At 50.3% G+C, this 8,672-nt stretch overlaps 1 long non-coding RNA gene across 1 annotated transcript; it reads right to left on the minus strand.

Moving 5' to 3' along the window:
• Positions 1–324: 324 nt before the first annotated feature.
• On the minus strand, positions 325–8,265 carry LOC144107139 (uncharacterized). Its single transcript, XR_013309229.1, has 3 exons — positions 8,024–8,265; positions 7,819–7,870; positions 325–593 (listed from the first exon to the last, which is right to left on the minus strand). It is a non-coding gene; the product is annotated as an uncharacterized LOC144107139 (long non-coding RNA).
• Positions 8,266–8,672: the final 407 nt, after the last annotated feature.

Consider the following 8,672-nt stretch of genomic DNA (forward strand, 5'->3'; position numbering starts at 1 on the left):
CAATGGCGAGGTGTGGTCGCCAATACCCCAATGGTGCAGTCGGTTTTCGTGGCCACTTGCAAGCCGCGGCTCCGTCACCGAAAAACAGCGACCAATGCAAGATGGCTAAATGGTCCGAAATGGATAATGAATCCTTACGGTTATTAACTCAGCATGCTGTCTCTCTCTGAAAAAAAATCACAAAAAGCATGCATGCTTCATGCGTAGGCACGCTGTGGAGCACATTGCTTCCATAAGACAAGAGTGATCAATTCTGAATGTCCATCAATAAAACAAAACACGTAACAGCAATATGATATGCAAAACACATAGTCTCACCTTGTTTGAAGAAATTTATTTTTGCTTACGACTTTATTACCTCGACTGTGCATTATCAGAACTGAATAATGTGGATTTTTCTGGCGCCGCTGCGTTTTTTCGCGCGGTAAAATCACGTGCAAACCGACGGTTTCCTGGAGCACTCGCAGTTACTCGTATCCAGGAGGTAGACGAATATTGCGGCTGACGCAGAAGGGTGATCGAAACAGCACTCCCGCTCGCCGGCGACATACACACATCGGACCACACGGACGCTGCCAGCTTCCAATGGGACACTGCGAGGAGAGTACGGAAAATCATGCCGCACACAATAATTTGTTGCAGACTTTCTTTCTGCCGCTTGCTCAAATGAATCTCTCGAAGCCGTAGCACCTATAATACTGCTTTCAATAATCTGCAAGCACAAAATCAAACTTAGTTGCTCAGATGGCGGCGTCCAAGGTCCTTTATGGACAGCTGCGTTTTAGTGTACACTGCTACATTAACTCCGGCAGGCAGCTCATATACACCTTTAGCCAAAGAAACTCTCGCTTACAATTTATTTACAATTTAATCCTGTATATATATATATATATATATATATATATATATATATATATATATATATATATATATATATATATATATATATATATATATATATATATATATAGCAGACAAGGTAAAGTAAATTAGGGGAACAGTCACCGAAACCAAGGCGCATTGGGGAACGTTATTTAACGAGGGTCTTAACGAGGGTCTCGGTTCTGGCAGTCTTGATGCCACAGGTTGCTAAAGAGGGCTCTCGCACAGTTTCCGCCCTCGCCGTTAGATGACGTTCCACGTCACGCTCGCGGTATTACAGGACGTGCTACGTCCGCCGCTATGGTCGAGGGTGGCGCTGGTGAACACTCTCAAGGTTTGCATACACCAAATAAACATAAATACCCACGAGAGCAGCAGATTGGACAGCCGTCGCCGTAGCTCAGTTGGTAAGAGCACCGGACGCGATATTCGGAGGTCGTGAGTTCGGATCCCACCGGCGGCATGGTTGTTTTTTCTGCAGCTTCATAAGTAATTTTCTTTAAGCGGTTTATTAATCTAAGTAATATTATCCCACTGATAAGCAGAACGCATTAAAAAAAATAACGTTCCCCAGTGCACCTTAGTTTCGGTGACTGTTGGCTCCCTATATATATATATATATATATATATAAGAAGAGGACGTTCCCGTTCGAACGCGCGCTGAAGAATAAGAATAAGAATAAGAATAATAAGAATAAGAATAATAAGAATAAGAATAAGAATAAGAATAATAAGAATAATAAGAATAAGAATAATAAGAATAATAATAAGAATAAGAATAATAAGAATAAGAATAATAAGAATAAGAATAATAAGAATAAGAATAATAAGAATAATAAGAATAAGAATAATAAGAATAAGAATAATAAGAATAATAAGAATAAGAATAATAAGAATAATAAGAATAATAAGAATAATAAGAATAATAAGAATAAGAAGAATAAGAAGAGTAAGAAGAAAGAAGAATAAGAAGAAAGAAGAATGAGAATAAGAAGAAGAATAATAATAAGAAGAATGAGAATAAGAAGAAGAAGAATAATAAGATAAAGAATAAGAATAAGAAGAAGAAGAATAATAAGATAAAGAATAAGAATAAGAAGAAGAAGAATAATAAGAATAAGAATAAGAAGAACGCGCCGCCCTACGTTTGTCGGCGACATTTTGGAGGAGCCGCTGGGTATCGTTCCGTGAACGCTCACCCCGAGGGCAACTCTGACGCTGATCATCGACGCTTGGACACAACACCCGTCCACAAAGCGAGCCGCCGCCTGCGAGGCCTGCAACCTGAGTGTCAGCCACTGACGAGACCGGTGCGTACCATGACGTCTACTACAGGCAGTCAGACAGGCCAGCCTTCCGGCACTGTCCCGCGCGTTGTAGTTCTCACCCCTCGCTCACCACCATCCTTCCACGGCGATCGGTTTGAGGACGTCGAGGACTGGTTGTCCAGCTTTGACCGTGTGGCCACTTTTAACCAGTGGGACGACGACCGAAAACTACGAAACGTCTATTTCTCGTTCCAAGACTCTGCGAAGACATGGTTCGAGAACCATGAGGCATCCTTTACGAACTGGGAAGCGTTCCGCCGTCAGTTGCTGGCTACCTTCAGCACAAACGCACGCAAGGAAAATGCCGAACTCGCCCTTCGCACCAGGTCACAGCAGGCGAACGAAAGCGTCGCTATGTTTATTGAAGACATGGCACGTCTTTTCAATTCGGCTGACCCTGCCATGCCAGAGGCTACCAAGGTGCGCCACCTCATGCGTGGTGTGAAGGAGCAGCTCTTCGCTGGCCTCATACGCGACCCACCAAGAACCGTCGCTGACTTCGCTAAAGAAGCCACAGGCATGGAACGTTCCTTACAGGAACGCAGTGCGCAGTACGGTCGTCCGGGAAGTGTTGCGGCCAGCAACTATTGTGCGTCCCTGCCAGTCGCCGGGGACGAGGCTCTTCGGGAGCTTGTGCGGAGTGTAGTTCGCGAAGAGCTGCGCAACCTCCGCTTAGATGCTCCACCTGCCAGTGTTGCAGCTGTAGCCGATGCCGTCCGCGAGGAAATTCGGCGAGCAGTCCAGCCACCACCGGCACCACAGCCGGAGCCGTACGCCAGCAGCTACAACGAAGCCCTACGGACACCGCAGCCGCAGCCGTACATCATGAGCTACAGTGAAGCTCTGCGGAGACCTGCGCCAGTTCCACATGCGTTCCGCCCTGCTGCCGAACAAACGCAGGGGTACTTTCCCTCCGCCGAGCTGCGTGACCCGCGCCCTGTTCGAAAAGCTGACGTGTGGCGCACACCCAACAACCGGCCACTATGTTACCACTGCGGGGAGCCCGGTCATATCCTCCGCAACTGCCCCTACCGGCGGATGGGATTAAGAGGATTTCCACCGAGCGCACCTCGAACGCGCTATGGTGAGAGACCGCGAGACATTGAGCAGTACCTGGCCGATAATGTGCTGCTCTCAACGCCTCCACGACGCCAGTCTAGGTCGCCGTCTCCAATACGAGTTCCTCCACCCAGTCATGCACCATCATCTGGCCAATTCAGAGGCACGTCTCCCCGCCGGGAAAACTGAAGACGGCGTCCTCTGGGGGTAGGACCGCCGCTGCCGCAGACAGTGAACAGCCTCCATCCGACGATTTTATGCGACGACCCTACCCGCCGACCTTAAAGACGGTCCCACCGCCGACCTCACCGACGACCTCAGCGACGACCCCATCGACGACGGCACCAAAAACCTCGCCTACAAATTGTCAAACAATTGTTTCCGCCGCCGAAATTCTCATTGCCGCCGATGGCTATGACGTATCTGCACTCGTCGATACCGGAGCCTCATCAACAACGGCCCCCGAAATAGCTGAACAGGACACTGCAACAGCCATTAGGACCGACGTGAACCCTGACCTTCTGACCAATCAGAAACGCCGCGTGGAAAGCCTTATTGACTCTATCCGCGACTGTTTTGCATCAACATCCAAGGTTCGCCAGACGCCAATAACTAAGCACCGTATTATCGTCGACAGTGACCAGAGACCGCTATGTCAGCGTCCTTATCGTGTTTCGTCGAAGGAGCGCGATGCTATCCGCCGCCAAGTTGCCGAAATGCTCCACGACGACGTCATACAACCATCGACGAGCCCCTGGGCGTCACCTGTTGTTCTCGTCGCAAAGAAGGACGGCAGCCTACGGTTCTGAGTAGATTATAGACGTCTCAATAACGTTACCAAAAAAGATGTCTATCCACTGCCGCGCATTGATGACTCATTAGACCGCCTCCGCCATGCTACCTACTTTTCGTCACTCGACCTTCGTAGCGGTTATTGGCAAATCGAGGTCGACGAACGTGACCGAGAAAAGACCGCCTTCGTTACTCCTGACGGACTGTACGAATTTAAGGTGCTTCCTTTCGGCTTGTGTTCAGCCCCTGCGACGTTCCAACGTATGATGGACACCGTACTAACTGACCTGAAGTGGCAGTCCTGCCTTGTCTATCTCGACGACGTCGTGATTTTCTCCGACACGTTCGAGGAGCACCTGAAACGTTTGCGTGCCGTCTTCGAAGCAATTCGTTCTGCGGGTCTGTCTCTCAATCCTGAAAAGTGCCACTTCGCATTTCGGGAGCTCAAGTTTCTTGGCCACATTGTGAGCGCTCAGGGCGTTAGCCCCGACCCAGAAAAGACCTCCGCCGTTGCTGCATTTCCCCAGCCAACAGATAAACGAAGCTTGCGGCGTTTCCTGGGGCTTTGCGCCTATTATCGGAGGTTCGTTCAAAACTTCTCCAAGCTCGCAGAGCCGCTGACTCGCCTGACAAAAGACTCCGAACCCTTTTTCTGGGGCCAAGATCAGGAAAAAGCTTTCATAGAGCTCAAGGCCCGCCTCCAATCTACGCCTATAGGTCGAAGTGGGCAAGGATATATCCTTGCCCACTTCGACGAGCAGGCCGACACGGAACTGCACACAGATGCCAGCAATGTGGGCCTCGGTGCGGTGATTGTGCAGTGGCAAGACGGTGTGGAACGCGTGATTGCATACGCAAGTCGCACTTTGTCCCGTTCCGAAGTGAATTATTCCACAACGGAAAAGGAGTGTCTCGCTGTTGTGTGGGCAATCACAAAATTTCGCCCATACCTGTACGGCCGCCCGTTTCGAGTCGTCAGCGATCATCACTCCTTGTGCTGGCTTGCGAACCTCAAAGATCCATCGGGGCGACTTGCATGGTGGAGCCTTCGGTTGCAAGAGTTCGACGTCACCATCGTGTATAAGTCGGGTCGGCAACATAGCGATGCAGACTGTCTCTCCCGAGCTCCTCTTCCGTGCCCACCAGATGAGTCCGACGACGATTCTGCTTTCCTCGGCGCTGTCACCACATCCGACCTTGCCCACCACCAGAGGGCCGACTGCGAACTGCTGCCTCTAATCGAGTACCTCGAAGGAACCGCTCCGTCTCCGCCCAGACTCTTCTCGCACGGGCTTTCGTCGTTTTGCTTAATAGATGGAGTCCTCTACAAGAAAAACTACGGTCCGACCGACACTGCGTATCTCCTCGTTGTCCCAACCGTGCTTCGTAAGGAAGCTCTCGCTGCATGCCACGACGACCTTTCTTCTGGCCACCTCGGTTTTTCCAGAACATTGGGACGCCTCCGCCACAAGTACTACTGGCCACGGCTTGCTGCGGTCGTCCAACGCTACGTTCGAACCTGCCGTGAGTGTCAACGACGGAAGGTACCACCGACAAAACCGGCCGGCCTTCTGAAGCCAATTGATCCACCGCAAATCCCATTCCAACAAGTTGGCATGGACTTACTGGGCCCATTCGCGGTGTCCTCCATGGGAAACCGGTATATTGTTGTTGCCAGGGACTACTTAAGCCGCTATTGTGAAACCAAGGCTCTTCCCCGTGGCACCGCGGCTGAAATTGCACAGTTCTTTGTTCACCACATCGTGCTTCGCCACGGCGCCCCCGTGGTTGTATTAACTGACCGGGGAACCGCGTTTACGTCGGCTCTTACACACGAGGTCCTCCGTCTTAGTGGCACCAGTCATAGAAAAACGACTGCTTACCATCCTCAAACGAATGGACTTACTGAGAGGCTGAACAAGACCCTCACAGATATGATGTCTATGTATGTCGACGCTGACCATCGCAACTGGGACGAAATACTTCCCTACATCACGTTTGCGTACAACACCGCACTCCAAGAAACGACGCGCTTCACCCCCTTCCGTTTGGTGTATGGCCGAGATGCCCTGACCATGCTTGACGCCATGCTGCTCCCGGATTGTACCCCCTCGTCTGTCCCAGGCGCTGACCAATTCGTTCGCGATGCAGAAGCCGCTCGCCACCTTGCTCGACAACGCATTCGCCACCAGCAGACAACTGAAGCCCGGCGTTACAACCTCCGCCACAGGGAGGTGATTTACCAACCCGGCGAGCACGTCTGGGTATGGAGCCCTATACGTGTGCGCGGTCGCTCTGAAAAGCTTCTGCGGCGCTACTTCGGCCCCTACGAGGTGCTACGTCAAATCAGCGATGTGAACTATGAAGTGTACCCGCTAGGAGTTGTCCGGTCTTCTCGCCCGCCCAAGTCTGAAGTCGTCCACGTGTCCCGCATGAAACCGTATTACGCCCGTTAGCTCCTCCCGGAGTTCACATTCAGTGCTGCAACCACACGCCATCGCACTTTCGGTGTCACCACACTCTTTATCCCCCTTGCCGGAGGCATCGAGGCGATGCCTCTCGAAAGGAGGGGGGCAATGCCACACTGCTCACATTCTGCGAGCGCCGCCATGCGGCCGAGCGGCATTACTGGGCTCGTGTGGGAGCGAAGAAGAGGACGTTCCCGTTCGAACGCGCGCTGCTGGGTTTCTGGCCTTCGGATTAAATAAGCCCCTTTTCGTGCCGCCCTACGTTTGTCGGCGACAATATATATATATATATATATATATATATATATATATATATATATATATATATATATATATATATATATATATATATATATATATATATATATATATATATATATATATTGTGACGAAGAAGACGACGAACTGCGCAGTGGCGCGGGCAGGAGCGCTCGCGCTAGGCCGGCAGCCATTAAATCATCTCATTTCCATCGATCATCGTGTCTCTTTCTTCGGCTGGCCGCCACGTAACATTTGGTGTGAGGTGCTGGGGTCCCTTCATCGCCATCCTGGTCCCGGAGCTTCGGCGTCCTGCGCCTGCCGTGGTCGTCGGCCGTGTGTGCCTGGTCCGCACCGCCCGGCTGTGCCCAGCCCGCCAGACCTGAACCGACCTCGCCGCTTACCCCAGCCCCGTCCACCGCCCCGACCACAAGACACGACGAACTGACCACGTTGCCGCGACCGGAATGACCCGACCGACCCGAGACGCTGCCCACACGTGAGGACACCGCCCCCCCCCCCCCCCTGCCTCTGCCGTTCGGTGCGTCCAAGGACCTCGGCCGTCGGCTCCTGGCAACCTGCGGCCCGGATGCTTCGTGGACCGGGACTCATTCGCCGATCGTCTCATTCACCGTGGCGGCAAGCCCTTCACCTCCTTCTTCTGTATCCAACCATTTTACAAGCCCATCGTCATCTGCAGCATTTCATCTTCAGTGCCGATCTTCTCGTTCGCGATCGGGACGATCGCTCGGTGGCCCCGAGTAGTGTGACGAAGAAGACGACGAACTGCGCAGTGGCGCGGGCAGGAGCGCTCGCGCTAGGCCGGCAGCCATTAAATCATCTCATTTCCATCGATCATCGTGTCTCTTTCTTCGGCTGGCCGCCACGTAACAATATATATATATATATATATATATATATATATATATATATATATATATATATATATATACAAACACATTAGTACACAAGCAGAAGCGTTGGAAAGATTCGCCAGATGGACAGTTCGAATACAAGATAACTTTACTTACGTGGCCTGGACACACGTTCTCCTTTAGGCTTGGATGTGGTCGACCCCCACATCTGCATAAGAGGCACGCATTAACAAATCTTAAAACAAATAGTAACACTGCAAAAGCCTAAAGCGTCATTCTTCACAAAAAAAACAGCTAAGCCGCCTTTATGACATATGACATCGCAGGGCTGTAAACAAAATTTTTGGTTGTAAACACCTACACGGGCACGACGCACAAAGCTGCCGCAACAACAACAGGAACAACAACGCCTTTCATTTCTAGAGAAATCGGAGGCAAGGTGTGGATATGGTGCTGAGGCTGCTCTTTTAAATAATCTCGCTTTAATTAAACAGCCATTATAAATTCTTATGAAGCTATTTGATTGACTATCGCGCAGCCTTTAGCCCTAGATCGGTCGCAGCTGGTTTTTCGATGAGCTTCCCAGAAGTTCTATGAAGCAAGAAAGGAAGGAGAATAGAACGCAGGCGCTCTCCTGCGCTAGAAGCCGATAAAATATTCGCGGAATATTCATTGCTCCATACCAAATTTAAGAAAATGGACAGAACGAGCAGCTTGAATGTGTGGAGCATAAGAAATAAAATATCCGATGTTGAGAAATAATAAATATGTCCGTAAACCTATTACACTCATTTTATACCACTTCATTTCACACTTTAACACTTTCGCTCCTGACTATTCATGTATACAGTCTGCCAAATCTTTACTTATCTCGCGTGACCAGTGCCTTGCATGTGACGCCGAGAGCTTGCGAAAAGGTCAAGGGTAAGCACATGCTCCCTAAGTGCGAGCAGCTGGGAACATCGTCTACAAATACATCATGCTACATGCACATACGTTTTTACATAGAT

Source organism: Amblyomma americanum, chromosome 10 (genome assembly GCF_052857255.1).
Source record: "Amblyomma americanum isolate KBUSLIRL-KWMA chromosome 10, ASM5285725v1, whole genome shotgun sequence".
Classification (NCBI taxonomy): Eukaryota; Metazoa; Arthropoda; class Arachnida; order Ixodida; family Ixodidae; genus Amblyomma; species Amblyomma americanum.